The sequence below is a fragment of the Leucoraja erinacea genome, chromosome 12 (assembly GCF_028641065.1).
Source record: "Leucoraja erinacea ecotype New England chromosome 12, Leri_hhj_1, whole genome shotgun sequence".
Taxonomy (NCBI): Eukaryota; Metazoa; Chordata; class Chondrichthyes; order Rajiformes; family Rajidae; genus Leucoraja; species Leucoraja erinaceus.
The window spans coordinates 22,171,645-22,188,221 of NC_073388.1; the positions used below are offsets into that span (position 1 = coordinate 22,171,645).

At 43.2% G+C, this 16,577-nt stretch overlaps 1 long non-coding RNA gene across 1 annotated transcript in view; it reads right to left on the bottom strand.

Moving 5' to 3' along the window:
• Positions 1-13,798, bottom strand: part of LOC129702161 (uncharacterized) — a 65,316-nt gene extending 51,518 nt beyond the window's left edge. Inside the window, exons 1-2 of the long non-coding RNA XR_008724337.1 lie at positions 13,640-13,798; positions 9,307-9,353 (exon numbers count right to left, since the gene is read on the bottom strand). This is a non-coding gene — a long non-coding RNA (uncharacterized LOC129702161). The remainder of the gene's footprint in view (positions 1-9,306; positions 9,354-13,639) is intronic.
• Between the last annotated feature and the right edge of the window lie 2,779 nt (positions 13,799-16,577).

A 16,577-nucleotide genomic window follows, 5' to 3' on the forward strand; every position in this document is an offset into this window, starting at 1 on the left:
AAGGAGGAGTCCCTTCGGGCCATCAGTAAGTATTCCCCCCTGTAAGTATTAAACCTCACTCCAGTATTTTTCTCCCTCCCTTCATTGGCTCCCTGTGAGATACAGGCCAGGAAAGACTTTCCTCCTTCATTGCTGTAATCTGTAAAAATACATGAAAAATGGCTAAAATTGATTCTCCACCCTCTCCCCCTTCTCTCACACAGAGTCTCACCTGTTTTGGGCAGAATTTCTGGCAGTTTCTGAGGTGCCAGCCCACCAGCCCTGAGTGACTGATCTGCCAGCCCACCAGCCCTGAGTAACTGAGCTGCCAGCCCACCAGCCCTGAGTGACTGAGCTGCCTGCCCACCAGCCCTGAGTGACTCTGCTGCCAGCCCACCAGGCCTGAGTGACTGAGCTGCCAGCTCACCAGACCTGAGTGACTGAGCTGCCAGCCCAAGAATCCATTTGGCCCACAATGTCCATACTAGCCGTCTGTAAACCAGTCCCTTCAGCCCACAACATCCATACTAGCGCTCCAGTAAGCCCCCCCACTGGCCACCAAGATTGGAATTAGTGGAGAGGTGGAATATTGCGTTGGGGGACTAGCCCTCCCGTGTGAACATCGGACCCAACGGGCCCCACTTAGTCTAGTAAATATTAAACATATTAAAATTCTGAAGGAGGGTCTCGATCCGAAAAGTCACCCATTCCTTCTCTCCAGAGATGCTGCCTCACTCGCTGAGTTACTCCAGCATTTTGTGTACACCTTTGATACCAGCATCTGCAGTTCCTCCTTACAGATATAAATATTAATCTTCCCTTTATCTCTGACATTCAAGGACTGCACAGACTGCCTACTGTGATATCTATGGATCCCAGGAAGAGTAAATCAGCTCTCCAATCTCGTTTTATATTCCAACACAGTGAGAATTTATAAACAAATTTATAGCTGTGACATGTTACTGCTCAGTGGTGCCCTTTATTTCAAAGGAGGTTTCCTCACATTTAACATGAGAATTTTACTGTAAGAAGTTATGCGCTGTTCATTATTCTGAACCTCTTTCACAGCGATTATAAAATTCCTTCGGTATCAAGATAAACCCCAAACTCTAGTCCTATCAACATATATCAAAATCTAAATAGTTAAAAATCAGTATTTCCATCTCATTTTTATCTTATTTAGAAGTTATCAGTTCCTTATGGCCGAGATTTAAAGTGAAGGGTGACGGTTACAAGTCGTCCTGTCGAGAGGTGAGGAGACTTTGGTTTATGCAGAACAGTTATGATCGGGAATTCACAACTTTGACGAGTAATGGACGCAGAATTGAACGTGGCTTTCAAAAGGAAAAGGAATGGGTGAACATAGTTTGTGGAGATACACTGAGAGGATTAAAGGGGCCTGACTCGATTACTCTACAAATAGCCAGCATGGACTGGAATTTCCTCTTTCTGAACCATAACGGTTCAATACTCCATTATTGAAATAATTTCGAAACTCAAGGTTCATCGATTATTGCATGTGAAACTCTTCTGAATAAGTGTTTATTGGGTAACCGTGGTAACCACACATAACATTACATCTTTTTCATTCAGCTAAAAGCCAAAAGGACAAATCAACCACGCAATGATAACTTACAATGGGAGTAGTAAGACTTCAAAGCTTCAATTAATGTAAATAACAAAAAGTAATGTTCCCCTGAGGCAATCACACAGAAACTGCCAACTATTACTCAATGTAGCTACTGGAGGCATCCTTTACGTGCACTCTGTATTATGGGCACCACCCTTCCCATGGTTTTTGTCTTACTAAATGCCTCTGGAAATGGTCGAATATATTCAATATGTTAAGATTTGGTGACTATCAGTTGAGAATTGATGTAATCTTACTTCCAGCCTTATTAATCCTGGATTTATTCTTTGAGCATATATCGTAACAATTTTTTCCAAAAAATTAAAACAACACCTACAAGTACATTGGGGAATGCTTAGGAGCATTCTTCTTAGTGAAGATGTTGTTGTGAACATATGTTCTATTACTGAGGGGAAAAAAACTCTTAAAATTAAAAGAATCATGTAGTAAAAATTAAATAATATGAACAATGACATTTTCATACCCAGTATACTTAGATGCAGTTCTGCATGTTCAAAGCTCATTTAACACTCCTTTCACCTAAGCGCAGATCAGTAACAAGACATTTAATTTGGATTATTGCTGGTTATTTGAGCACGGCTATGGCAGGTGGTGGGTTAGGGTCGGCAGGAGATTATTTTTAAATAATTAAAATAAAAATCTAATTCAGCAAACAATGGCTGTTTCAATTTTATTGCCACCATAGTTCCAATATTGTTGGTGAATCATGTGAGCATATTTGTGAGACTTGAGACTTGTGAGACAAATTGGTTGATCCAGTAATTAATTGTACGTATATATAATAAACATCGTTTGACACAGTTTATTTTAAAGAAACATTGATTTGATGTCAGCACTACCTAACTGAGCTGCAACAATCCAGCCAATAATATGTCTTAATCACTCACTGCAAACCTAACATTTAGCTGCTAGAACCATGGCACCTGTGCTACTTAAAGCAAATGTCAATGATTCACAAGCTTGATAGTAATTGTGCTGAATAGCACTCACACTGAAGAAGGGGTTTGGCCCGAAACGTTGCCTATCTCCCTCGCTCCATAGATGCTGCTGCACCCGCTGAGTTTCTCCAGCATTTTTGTGTACCAGCACTCACACTTAGGCAGTTAATTGAAAAATATGTCACCTTAAATTGCAAACATTGGACAATGGACACAATCAAAATAATAAACGTTCAATGTAAGTTTCACGTTGGAATGCTGTTCTTGTTTATGGAATAATATTCACATTACACAACTGCAAGGTAATGACCAACATTGACAAAACAGATCTATCTACCTTCCACTGGTCTGATGACTGCTGAGTTCCCCACCAACAACTTATTGAGAATTAACATTAACCAAAAGCTTGTTAGAGCATCGCTGTAATCAATATGGGAAAAGAGACTTTCCATGGCAAAAAAACCCTAAATTGTTGACTCTATAAAACCTTGCCATAATCAACATACAACATGGCAAGAATGTGATGGAATTTTCTCTATCTGTTTGAATTAATACAGTTAAAAAAGCACATATATTAAAGTCCAGATTGGTTTATTGTCATATGTCCCAGATAGAACAATGAAATTCTTACTTGCAGCAGCTCAACATAATATGGAAACATAGTACACTGTAAACAATATAATGTTAGAGGCCGAGCCTCCTCTCATGTTAAAGTTGACAAGATAGTGCTTCAAATTTTAGATGTAAAATCTGTGTATGTACCCGGACGTGGCGTCGAAGGACGAGAAGCCGAAGCAAAGGAGTGGAAGCCAAAGAAACCGAATGGTAACGAAGCCGAAACACCAACTAACCGAAAGGGTGGGACGCCTAAAAGCCAACTAACCAAAAGGCTGCGTACGCCTACAAGCAAAATCACCAAGTGGCCGCTCTGCCGAAACATCACCTACCCGAAAGGCTGCATTGCCTACAAGCTAACGAACCGAATGCCGCTCAACAGAAAGGTCAATTAATGGACATGACGTTGTCGTGGGGCGGGACTTGTCAGCGATTGGTCCAGAACCCTGTGTTCATCTCATCACTGGCCAGTGGAGACGGGAGGGTGAGGGTCATTTACCCACAAAAGCCATAGGTAACTGAGCAATCTGAACCCAAACACCAAGTTGTAAGCGGCCGAAGGTGCCCATCCCCACCCCCACTCTCCCACGGCCATGGCCGCCCTCCGCCTCGTCTCTCCTGTGCAGCTGCACTGTAATGGGTTGTGGGTCGGGTGGAGCAGAAATGTGGGACAGGCTGGTCCCTCTGCCCACCCAGCGTCACTGACCACGATGCACCGCCATCGGACCCCAACCCCCACACCAGGGTGACTACCCCCTCCCCCCTCCGACCCCCGGACCCTGACACCCACACCGGGTGATTCACCCCCACTCTGGCTGCAGGGACAGATGACTCGGCGCATAGCAAATCGCTTTAAAAACATGGGTTGGGGGGGGACACATTCCCTGGCAGGCGATGACAAGTGTGCATGACAATGAACAATGTTATCTCCTCCCATTACCCCCACCGCTGACAACAAGAAGCACATTTTAATTATTACCGTCTAGTTGCCTGTGGAACACACACAAGTTCCCACGCTCAAAACACCAGATAATCTGTAAACTGTTTTAACCAAAGATGGACACAAAAAGCTGGAGTAACTCAGCGGAACAGGTAGCACCTCTGGAGAGAAGGAATGGGTGATGTTTCGGGTCGAGGCCATTCTTCAGACCTGGAGACTGAGTCTGAAGAGTCTCGACCTGAAACTCCACCCATTCCTTCTCTCCAGAGATGCTGCCTGTCCCACTGAGTCACTCCAGCATTTTTTGTCTATCTTTGGTGTGACAGTTGTCTCATTTCATCGGCTTCATGTATTGCTCGCATGGAAGAGACGCTTTACAAGCCGCTTGTATCTATTCATCCAAGTGCGCTCTTAATGAAATCTCACATCTTTGCGAGGGAGGGATGGAATGGATGTGACCACTGGCTAAAGCAAAGGCAGTTAGGACAAGGAAATAATCCCACCACTTAATTAACTAGGTTCCCGAATGTAAGAACTATTTATACATGTAACATTTTGTTTTTAAATCTATGTAACTGTTTTGTGATTTTTAATGCCGAGTTAAATCCCCTTCCTGTGGGAAGGGCTTGCGGCAGCTGGTTTGAACAACCAGCACCTACCAACAATGAAGGCCTATGAAACCAACTCCACAAGCCATCTTCGGTTAAAACAGTTTACAGATTACCTGGTGTTTTGTGCGTGGGAGCTTGTGTGCATTCCGCAGGAAACCAGACGGTAATATATAAAATGTGCTTCTTGTTGTTAAGGGGGGGAAGGAGATAAAATTGTTTGTTGTCATGCACACTTGTCATCGGCCCGCCAGGGAATGTGTGTGTCCCTCCATGTTTTAAAAGTGATTTACTATGCCCTGAGCTATTTGTCCCTGCAGCCGTGGTGGGGGTGAATCACCCGGTGTGGGTGTCAGGGTCCGGGGGTCGGAGGCGGGAGGGGGAATCACCCTGGTCTGGGGGTTGGGATTCGATGGCAGTGCATTGCGGTCAGTGACTCTGGGTGGGCGGAGGGACCAGCCTGTCTCACAACTCCGCTCCACCCGTCCCACAGCCCATCACAGTGCGGTCGCCCGGGGGAGACGAGGCGGAGGGTGGCTGTGGCCGTGGGAGAGTGGGGGCTGTCCCGAGGGATGCGCACCTTCGGCCGCTTATAACTTGGTGCTTGGGTTCAGATTGCCCAGTTACCTAAGATTTGTGTAGGAAAATGATCCCCACCCTCCCGCCTCCACCGGCCAGTGATGTGATGGATGTGGGGGTCTGGACCAATCGCTGACAAGTCCCGCCCCCCCGGCAACATCATGTCCGTTATTTGACTTTTCTGTTGAGCGGTATTCGGTTCGTTGGCTTGTAGGAAACGCAGCCTTTCGAGTAGGTGGAGTTTCGGCAGAGCGGCCATTCGGTGAGTTTGCTTTTAGACGACGCAGCCTTTCGGTTAGTTGGCATTTCGGCTTTGTATGCTTTCGGTTATTTGGCGTTTTCGCTTAGTTTCCATTCGGTGTTTCGGCTTCGGCGAAATTCTTTGCTTCGGCTTCTCGTCCTTCGACGCCACATTCGCACTCGTCTGAATGACTTCTGAGAGGCAGATTCTCTGGTACACCCTAGGAACTCCAAATCCTGGTTCCACCAGTGGTCTCCACCTGGAGTCTTGGGATGTAGAGGAATACGAGATGTGTTAGCACCAGGATGTACCACACACACACAGTGGGTCTTTAAAAAGAATAAGATTCACCTGCTGGGAGAGATGGAGATCCAACGGTTCCCTTCAGAAGTACCAGCCATGAACAGCAAAATGTGATCCACGGTTTATCTAATTCTGGATAGATTATACAAATCCAGAACCATCATTTAATGCATCATGCTTTGAAAGGCAGCATGTGGTGACCAATAAAAATATGTTTAATTGATGGAGCCTGACTTAGTTCAATTACATCCTTCTACAATCATTCTTAATAAAACCAAGTAATAAAAAGTGGCAAACAGTTGCCAGCTCAGTACGCCAAGTGGAATCTACACTTTGTAGCATCTTATTTAGAGATTGACGCACAGCGTGGTAACAGGCCATTCAGTCCACCGAGCCCACTAGGGGCAATTTACCAAAGTCAAAGTCAATTCAAACAAGAGGACATGACTTCAGAATTAAGGGACAGAAGTTTAGGGGTAACATGAGGGGGAACTTCTTTACTCAGAGAGTGGTAGCGGTGTGGAATGAGCTTCCCGTGGAAGTGGTGGAGGCAGGTTCGTTGGTATCATTTAAAAATAAATTGGATAGGCATATGGATGAGAAGGGAATGGAGGGTTATGGTATGAGTGCAGGCAGGTGGGACTAAGGGAAAAAAAGTTGTTCGGCACGGACTTGTAGGGCCGAGATGGCCTGTTTTCGTGCTGTAATTGTTATATGTTATATGTTATATGTTATAATTAACCAACAAACTTGGAACGTGGGAGAACTGTTGGAAGGTGAACCTCCGCCCCAGTCTGAGGTCCAGAATGCTCTGGAGCAGGTTTTCATCAAGGATCACTGTGTACTTTGCTCTGTTCATCTTTCCCTCGATCCTGACTATTCTCCCACTTCCTGCCATGGAAAAAAATCCCCACAGCATGATACTGCCATCACCATGCTTCACCATAGGTATGGAATTAGCCAGGTAATGAGCGGTGCCTTGTTTCCTCCAGACGTGACGCTTGGCATTCAGGCCAAAGAGTTCAATCTTAGTTTCACCAGACCAGAGAATCTTGTTTCTCATGCCTTTTGGACTATCATGTGCCTTTTTACTGAGGAGTGGCTTCCGTCTGGCCACACTAACATTAAGGCCTGATTGGTGGAGTGCTGCAGATATAGTTGTCCTTCTGGAAGGTTCTCCCATCGCCACAGAGGAGCTGTGCAGCTCTGTCAGAGTGACCATCAGGTTCTTGGTCACCTCCCTGACTAAGGTCCTTCTCCCCTGATTGCTCAGTTTGGCCGGGCGGCCAGCTCTATGAAGAGTCCTGGTGGTTCCCAAAGTTCTTCCATTTGGGAATGACGGAGGTCACTGTGCTCCTTGGGACCTGCAATGCTGCAGAAATTGCTTTATACCTTTCCCCAGATCTGTGTCTCGACACATTCCTGTCTCGAAGGTCTACGGACAATTCCTTTGTCTTCATGGCTTGGTTTTTCCTCTGACATGCACTGTCAACTGTGGAACCTTATATAGACAGGTGTGTGCCTTTCCAAATCATGTCTAATAATTTAATTTACCACTGGTGGTCTCAAATCAAGTTGTAGAAACGTCTCAAGGATAATCAATGGAAACAGGATGAACATAAGCCCAATTTTGAGTGTCATTGAAAAGGATCAGAATACTCATGTAAATGTGATATTTCAGCTATTTCTTTTTAATTGCTTTGCAAACGTTTCTAAACACCTGTTTTCACTTCTTCATTCTGGGGCATTGTGCATAGATTGATGAAAATTTTTTTTTTAATCCATTTTAAAATGGCTGTAACGTAACAAAATGTGTAAAAAGTGAAGGGGTGTGAATACTTTCTGAATGCACTGTACCTTTTGAACCACAATGTCTGCCGTGCCATTCCAGTGTCCTTCCTTTTCTTGCCCATTCATGTGGCTGTTTAATTGCCTTTTAAATATTATTATTGTATCTGTTTCCACCCTGGCAGCATGTTCCAGGCACCTATGTCTCTGTGCCCTCTAGTATTTGATTTTTCAAAATTATCTATGCTTCTGCTAATTTTATAGGCTACCATCAGGTCACCTCTCAGCCTCCGAGTCTCCAGAGAAAATAATTCAAGTGTCTGATGCTTCAGGGAAAACAGTCCTAGTCCATTAATAATAGTTATGGGAGTATACTTGCATGTTTGAATGGATATTGCTGAGTAATCGTAAAGTCATATTAAGTTCATGACTTTCTACATGTAGAATATAATTTTTAAATTTCAGATTATAGTACATTATCTGGCCTGCAGATTATTATGATTTTGTTTGGATGTAATTGAAGATTGAAAATCTACTAGAAATTTTAGAGTTTACCAGGGATCTATTGCTTACTGGAAATGAAGTTCTGTTTCCGGTACATAAAGCACCAGAACCTAATCCTTTGTCATCAGTGAAGTTTGAGCAATATACCCTGAAACAAAATAGGATGAAAGTGATGGAGTAGTTCCGTGGGTTAGGCGGCGTGTCTGGAGACCATAAATGGTTGACGTTTTGGGTCTGGGCCCTTCTCCAGGCTGATTGTTGGGAGGAGGAAAGAAAGCTGGAAGAGATTAGGGGCAGGACAAAGCCTGGCAGATAATAGGTTGATACTGATGAGGAGGCTTTTTTGATAAGCAATTGTAGGATAGAGGCCAGAGATGAAAAGGCAGAAGGTGTCAGACAAAAGTCTACTCTCAGTTCCTCCATCTCCACTGCAACTGCTCTCAAGAAGAGGCTTTCCGTTCTAGGATATCCAAGATGTCCTTGTTCTTTAGTAAACGTGGATTCCTCTCTGCAGTCAAAGATTGTTCTCTCTCTCACGACTCCTCTGTGTCTTGTGGATCCCCCCAGATGGAAAAAAAGATAGAGCTCCCCAGATCCTCACCTTTCACCCCACCAGCCTCCACATTCAACATCATCCTCTGACATTTCCATCACCTCCAACGTGATCCCACCACCAGTCACATCATCCCATCCCCACCCCTTTCCACCAGGCTTTGTCTTGCCCATCCTCTCTTCCAGCTTCCTACCCCCCCCCCCCATTCTAACCAAAAAAATGATGAATGAGTGTCCCAACCTGAAACATCACCTACCCATTTTCTCCAGAGATGCCGCCTGACCTGCTGAGTTACTCCAGCACTTTGTGTCTTTTGTTACAAAGCAGCATCCTTGTTTCTTCACCCCGAAACAAATGCTTTCCATATTTTAAAGTATTTGCATTTTGTCAAATGCTGAAGTTGCTACAGGTATAATGGTCATGTTTAATTAGTAACAAATGTGATCTAGAATCTGTCCACAACATTTCTGGAGATTGCTGTTGCTCCTCTGGGAATAAGATGATAAATAATAACTTAATTAAACATCTTATTTTAGGTCTAGAAGCCTGTGGTACACAACACTGTAATTTATACACATTTACAGTAAAATCAATTAGTTAAGATCACCTGAGTAAGGTTCACAACTCCCTTGCCAGAACTGTCAACATATGCATCTGAAAAACAAAAATTGTTTACAAGAAAATCAGGAATGCGACCACTTAGAAATTAATTGGACAATTTCTGGATGATAATATGACTCTTGAGAACTCCTATTAGTTTCCCACAATAAAATTGAGGGAGAGGTCGGCATCACACTTCATTACTTAACATTGTATTAAACATAAGTAAACCAGTGACAGATGCACTAGGGGTAAGGATATTCAGACAGAGGAGAATAGCTGACCTATTGCATAACTACACCATTAGGTAAGTACACAGTGACACAGAAGTTGCTTCATGTGACTGAGAACAGATTTAATCATCATGCCCTACAGCAAGCATGATTCTCTGACAGAAAATGTCCATTCCACAGCATATGTCCAGAAACTCATGAGTGAAGATAAAACTCCTCTCTACGTTAACCATTTATCAAAGTGGCTTTGTGACTTGATCCAATCTGTTCGTGCTGTCTGTGCACATTTCCATTTTTGCCAAAGGATGCAAATGAAGGTGCCCATCTGTCTGCTCCTGTAAACCTCGGCATCAGGAAGAACAATGCAAAGCAGTTGAAGTGCACTGTAACCTGACAGTGTCCACTGGTCACCACACAGACTCCTGAAACTCTGAATCCCTGCCCTTGATGGCTCCAGGAACAGAAGAAACACATGGAATGATATTGATAACATCAGGTTTGTGTATTTGCAGTGTAAGCAGTGGAAGGAGCACATCTGCTCACCTGCCTATCCCATTATGTCCCCTCCTGCCCCATCTGTGCTTCGCACATTGGCCTTATCGGTCACCTCGGAACCCAGAAAACTGGAGTAATCTTCGATCAAGGGTGGCATATTGTTGCAGCTGGTAGAGACGCTGCACCACAGACCCCAGAGATCCGTGCTCATACCTGACCTCGGGTGCTTTCTGTGTGGAGTTTGCACGTTCTCCCTTTGACCGCGTGAGTTTCCATCCAAGTGTTCTGGCTTCCCCCATCATTCCAGGAGATGATAGTTTTTGGTTGCTTGACCTCTGTAAAATTGCTCCCACGTTATAGGGAGTGGATGAGAAAGTCCGGTAACACTGAACTGATGCAAATTGGTGATCGATGACCGGCATGGACTTGGTGAGTCCATGCTGTAAACTCTAAAGAACTGCCTCAAAAGAGGATACATGGTGAGAGTGTTTTTTTGTTGAGCTGTTGTTTCTATAAATGTGATTAGCGCTGATGATCTGAACTTTGGGTTTTGTACTTTAAATATATCACCTGGTCGATTAGAGCTCCCCTTGTAGAAATAATATTTTCAAAGATCTATTATTAAAATACACAATCCATTCAGAAAGTGAAGAAACATTTTGAAATTACAGCCTGGTGTTCATTAATTTTTAATCATCAATCATACTTAAAATAAATAGAATGAAATATCACAAACTTTACATTAGTAGTGGCACCCTTTAAATAACTGAAACACATTTACATAAATATTGAGCTTAGGTATGGCACTCAAAATTGAGCTTAGGTTCATCCTGTCTCCATTGATTATCCTCGAGATGTTTCTACAATTTGATTGGAGTCCACCAGTGGTAAATAAATTGATTGGACATGATTTGGAAAGGCACACACCTGTCTATATAAGGTCCCACACTAGACAGAGCAAAATCCAAGCCATGAAGACAAAGGCATTGTCTGCAGACCTCCGTGACAGGATTGTGTTGAGACACAGATCTGGGGAAGGGTATAAAACAATTTCTGCAGCATTGTAGGTCCCGAAGAGCACAGTGGCCTCTGTCATTCTTAAATGGAAAAACTTTGGAACCTCTGGTCTGATGAAACCAAGATTGAACTCTTTGGTATGGAGGAAATCAGGCACTACTCATCACCTGGCCAAAACCATACTTATGGTGAAGCATAGTGGTGGCAGCATCATGCTGTGGGGATATTTTTCAGTGGCAGGAACTGGGAGACTAGTCAGGATCAAGGGCAGGATGAACAGAGCAAAGTACAGAGAGATCCTTGATGCAAACCTGCTCCAGAGCATTCCGGACCTCAGACTGGGGCGGAGGTTCACCTTCCAACAGGACAATGACCCTAAACACACAGCCAAGACAACACAGGAGTGGCTTTGTGACAAGTCTGTGAATGTCCTTGAGTGGCCCAGCCTGGACTTGAACCCAATCAAACATCTCTGGAGGGACCTGAAAATAGCTGTGCATCGACGCTCCCCATCCAACCTTACAGAGCTTGAGAGGGTCTGCAGAGAAGAATGGGACAAATTACCCAAATACAGGTGCCAAGCTTGTAGCGTCATACCCAAGGAGACTTGAGACTGTAATTGCTGCCAAAGGTGCCCCAACAAAATAAAGGGTCTGAATACTTATGTAAATGTGATATTTCAGCTATTTATTTTTAATTACTTTGCAAAAACTTCTAAACACCTTTTTTTATTATGAGGTATCGTGTGTAGATTGATGATAAAAAAAATGAATTTAATCAATTTTACAATAAGGCTGTAACGTAACAAAAAGTGAAGGAGTCTGAATACTTTCTGAATGCACTGTATTACCAATTTAACAATACATTCTTGTCAATGTTGCTTAGTTGATGCTTTGACGATGCCAAAGTAAGCTCACAATTTACTCTGAGCATAGGAAAACAAGGAAAGTAGCAAGATTAATGCACTTACAACAGTTTCACCATTCCTAACAAGTCCGTCTGACATGAACAATACTTGCCATTGCTTCACAATCACTTAAGACTTTTGATTAATATAAATCAATCCATGTTTTAATCCAAAGTGAAAGTTAACCCCGCATTAATTGGCATTTGTGGGAGGGAGTTCAACATTTCTACATGCAATATCGTATGTTTACCTTTACGACTGAAAGGTGTAGTTCTAATTTTTAGTCTATAGTTGCTGCGGCTACTCTTCTTGTCTGTCATTTATTCACTCCTTCCTGTAAATCTCAGTGTACTTGGTTGAACCTCCAGACTCTCTTTGCAGTCGCGTCTCAGAAATGGTAGCCCCACCATTCTCCACCCACCTCTCTCACACCCCACTGCAGTTGAATTTGCACCCTCAAATCATTTCACTTTTCTTTACACACATAACATCTATTAATTAGGGTTTATTAGGACAGATTAGCAGTAATCTGTCCATTTACTTTCTCCTGGTTTAATTGACTTTTATATTTAGTCTAAACACAACATGCAGTGCCTAAAGCACAATGTCTATTACTCCACCCTCTTCCCTTTTGTTTTCCTTGGAATTGCCAGCATGCTACCTTTTACGTCTAATCTATTAGTATTTATACCTAGGGCTAGAAATTCTACAGCTTCCTCAGATTAATACAATTCTCTTGACATTCTCTTGCATCTTAAAATTGTCAAAGTGCATAAAAAATGAATCATCTTTATTTATGTACTCCACTCTCTAACTGTAAATCTGAATATTCTTTGAGATGGGATCATAGTATCAGTGGTAAAATGACAGAGATTATCGTTAGTACATTTTATAATTGCAAAGGGACTGTGGTTGTTTTCAAGACCCGTTTTTCCATGAGCTGAATATCAGTATGTTGCATTTACATCCTCTTGGAACCACACAAGATACTTTGCAGTAGAAATGAATTTTACCCTGTCACATGGGTGCAGAAATGTTACCAATTTCACAGACAGCATGATCATAGGATTACAACCAAGTCTTCAAATTGATCGTCCTGATTAAACGACAAAACTAGCTCGTAAATTCACCTCCGCAACCCCTCTGTGAAGCCGTTTTCTGTTCTTCACGGTCTAAAATATAAAGTCTGAAACAAAATTAATTATCGTTTCGAAGAACATAAGTTAATAAATGACAATCAAAGTGGATTCATTCTGGGAAATGAATGTGTCAGGCCTTCAAAAAAAAAGTAATAGTTGAAGTCATGTTCACAGATTTTTAAAGACATTCAGTAAAATGCCACATTTAGATTTGCTGGCAAAATTGAAGCCTAGCGATTAAAGGGGCGCCTGCTGTGTTGACGTAAAATTGGATGCGTGACAGAAAGCTGAATAATTATTTATCAGACTTATTATTTATAAGTGCGTTGTTATATTCCCGAGTTGAATGATCAGGCAGATCTTTCAGGATGGATTAAGTGGCCTCCTTCAACTGTTAAAGAATGTGTGGTTCACTGAAACTGTGAAACATTTCCTGCCTTCCACAAGTGCATCTTGCAAGTGTATCTGTGACACAAACATTTACAGAGGCATCATCACTTTTAGTTCCAAGCAATCTTTGAAGTCTAAAGTGACTAAGCATAGTCTTACCTTCATAAAACTGAGGACCCCTTGAAGCATGTTTGTTCATTCTTCCAACATGATCGATTAATTACCGTAGGTTGAAGGAGCACCATTTTAGTTTACTGAATAGTGAAAGGCCTGGAAAGAGTGGATGTGGAGAGGATGTTTCCACTGGTGGGAGAGTCTAGGACCAGAAGGCAATGCTTCAGAATAAAAGGATGCTCCTTTAGAATGGCGACGAGGAGGAATTTCTTTAGCCAGAGGGCAGTGAATCTGGGGAGTCCATTGCCAGAGAGGTCAAGTGGAGGCCAAGACATTGGGTATTTTTAAAGCGGAGATTGACATGTTCTTAATTCGTAAGGGTGTCAAAGATTACGGGAGGAGTCAGGAGAATGGGGTTGAGTGAGAAATATAGATCAGCCATGATTGAATGGAGGAGTAGACTCGATGGGCCGAATGTCCTAATTTTGCTCCTATGACATGAACTGATGTACTTAGTTGTATGCATTTACTTATTTCACGGTATATTTTTATAATGGGTATAATTAGTCTGCACTTACCAGCTATCTCCACACACTAAAAGTATCCTACACACAAAGCCAATTAACCTACAAACCTTTGGAGTGTGGGAGGAGGAAACCAGGGAGGAAACCAGAGAATGTACAGACAGCACGTATAGTCAGGATCAAACCCGGGCCAAAGGGACTATTCTTGTGCTGTACAGTGCTATGTTCTATGATAGCCGGTTGTAATATCAGGAAAAAAACAGACAAAGTTTGTATGAGCGTAAAATATGAATTGATGCTTAGAATAATAAATACTGTATAATTTAATTGAGTAAATAAAGTTTATTGTAACAAGCTGCCTGACAGGTGGGATTAAGTAGTATAACTACATCATAACAAGAATTATATTAATTAGATGACTCAAGCATAAAGCTGTTTCTTTGAAACTGGTCAATTATAACAGCTGCCTGATATTTTTAAAAGGCCATTGCACAATCTGGATTAAGACATATTCTTGCATTCTTTGTTGATTAATTTTAATATAGTTTTGGTCCTTGGCCTATTGTCCTATTTACCAAGACACAGCGAAATACTTTGCTTTGCATGTCATCCAGGCAGATCACACCATACTTGAGTAAACATTAATCAAAAAAAATCTGGAATCATTCAGCAACATCTGTAACGAGAGAAATAAAGTAAATAAACACTTCATCTTTACCCACAACATTAATACCATTTCTACTGTCTGACCTGTTGAGTGTTTCCAGCATTTTTTTGGTTTTAAACTTAAACCATCGCTGACATGTACAATATATCTTAATTTTGTAAAATTGAATGCTGACAGATAAAATCTGCAATGAATAAACTCCTGTGCTGAATTTTGTAACTGATTTTTGGAATTATTTTGCAAGTTCTTAGTTATCATTTATGGCTTATCAGAGAGCAATATTTGCTTCATTTCTTAGTTGTGTATGTTTAAATTGTCAAATTGAAATGTACTCAATTTAAATTCAGGGTCCCTATGAGAGATATTCCCATTACCTTCATGACAGCCAGATTCAGATAGGATGACACCTATCTACCCCACAGATCATCCTTTAATCTCTAATGATTTCAGCAGATGTCAGCAGATGATCTGCCAGCACATAGGGTTAAGCTTGTGATATAGAGATGGTATCGTAGTTTTAGCCATCATGTTAAAGTCACTATTATTGTTCAGTAAAGGTAAATCAATACAGAATAAGAACTGTTGTCACTTATTACATCCATGTGTCAATAATAATTCATTCCTGGCCTGTTGTACACAGTGGTAGGTTGGGGCAGCACTCTTGATTTGTAAATATTGGCTAGTTGACAGTAGTTCTGTAACAATTTCATTATAGAATAAATAATAGCTGGATTGAAATTGATATGCATTTCACATTTTACCAACATATGATTACCAACATAAACTGTGTAAAATTTGTAGTCATTTGGAGCATTGTATGCAGTTTTGATCAGCCCATTATAGGAAAGACTAGACTAAGTGGGACCCGTTTGGTCCCAGTCACACGGGAGGCCTGGTCCCCCAATGCAACCCATTCCCCAATGCAATATTCCACCATGATGTGGGGGAGGGGGGGGGGGGTGTGTGGGAGGGGGGGGGGGTGGGGTGGGGGGGGAGGGGGGGGGTGGGGGGGTGGGGGGGGGTGGGGGGGGGGATGTTGCTGTGGGTAGGGGGGGGTGGTGTGGGGTGGTGTGGGGTGGTGTGGGGTGGTGGGGGGGGGTGGGGTGGGGGGGTGCGGGGGTGTGGGGGGGTGGGGGGGTGGGATGGTGTGGGAGGGGTTGGGGGGTGGGGGGGTGGGGTGTGGGGGGTGGGATGGTGGGGGGGTTAGGATGGTTGGGTGTGTGTGGGGTGGGGGTGGTGGTGTGGGGGATGGGTGTGGGGGGGTTGGGGGGGAGGGAGGAGGAATGGGAGGGGTAAAGAGGGGTGTGGGTGTATGGGGAGAGCGGGGGGAGGGGGGGGGGGAGAGGGGGGGAGAGGGGGGAGGGGAGGTGTGGGTCTGTGGGTGTAAGCGGGGGGAGGGACTCCACTCAGTGGCATCCGGCCAAGGCACTACACAGCATCTCCCAGCTCTAACTCAACGCCTTCCCCGACTCCACACAGCGGCTTCACTCAGCACGGCTTGTGGACTCAATCAGCGAGGCTCACGGACTTGGCCCCGCTTCCGGAGGTTTATTCTCCTCGTCCCAGTGATTGACAGCGGGTGCCGAAAGGGGCGTTACCTTCATGGTGACTGACAAGCGAAAAGACCAATCTGCCGATCTAATGATTATTTTAACCTTCATAATTTTTGTAATATTGCACCGATCGGAACAAAACTTGGTGCACTTGGAGCAGAGGAGAACGGTGAGTAAGGTGGCGAATAACGCAAACCGGAAGAGGACAAGGTCAGAGTTTTAGTAATAGGATGGATGGA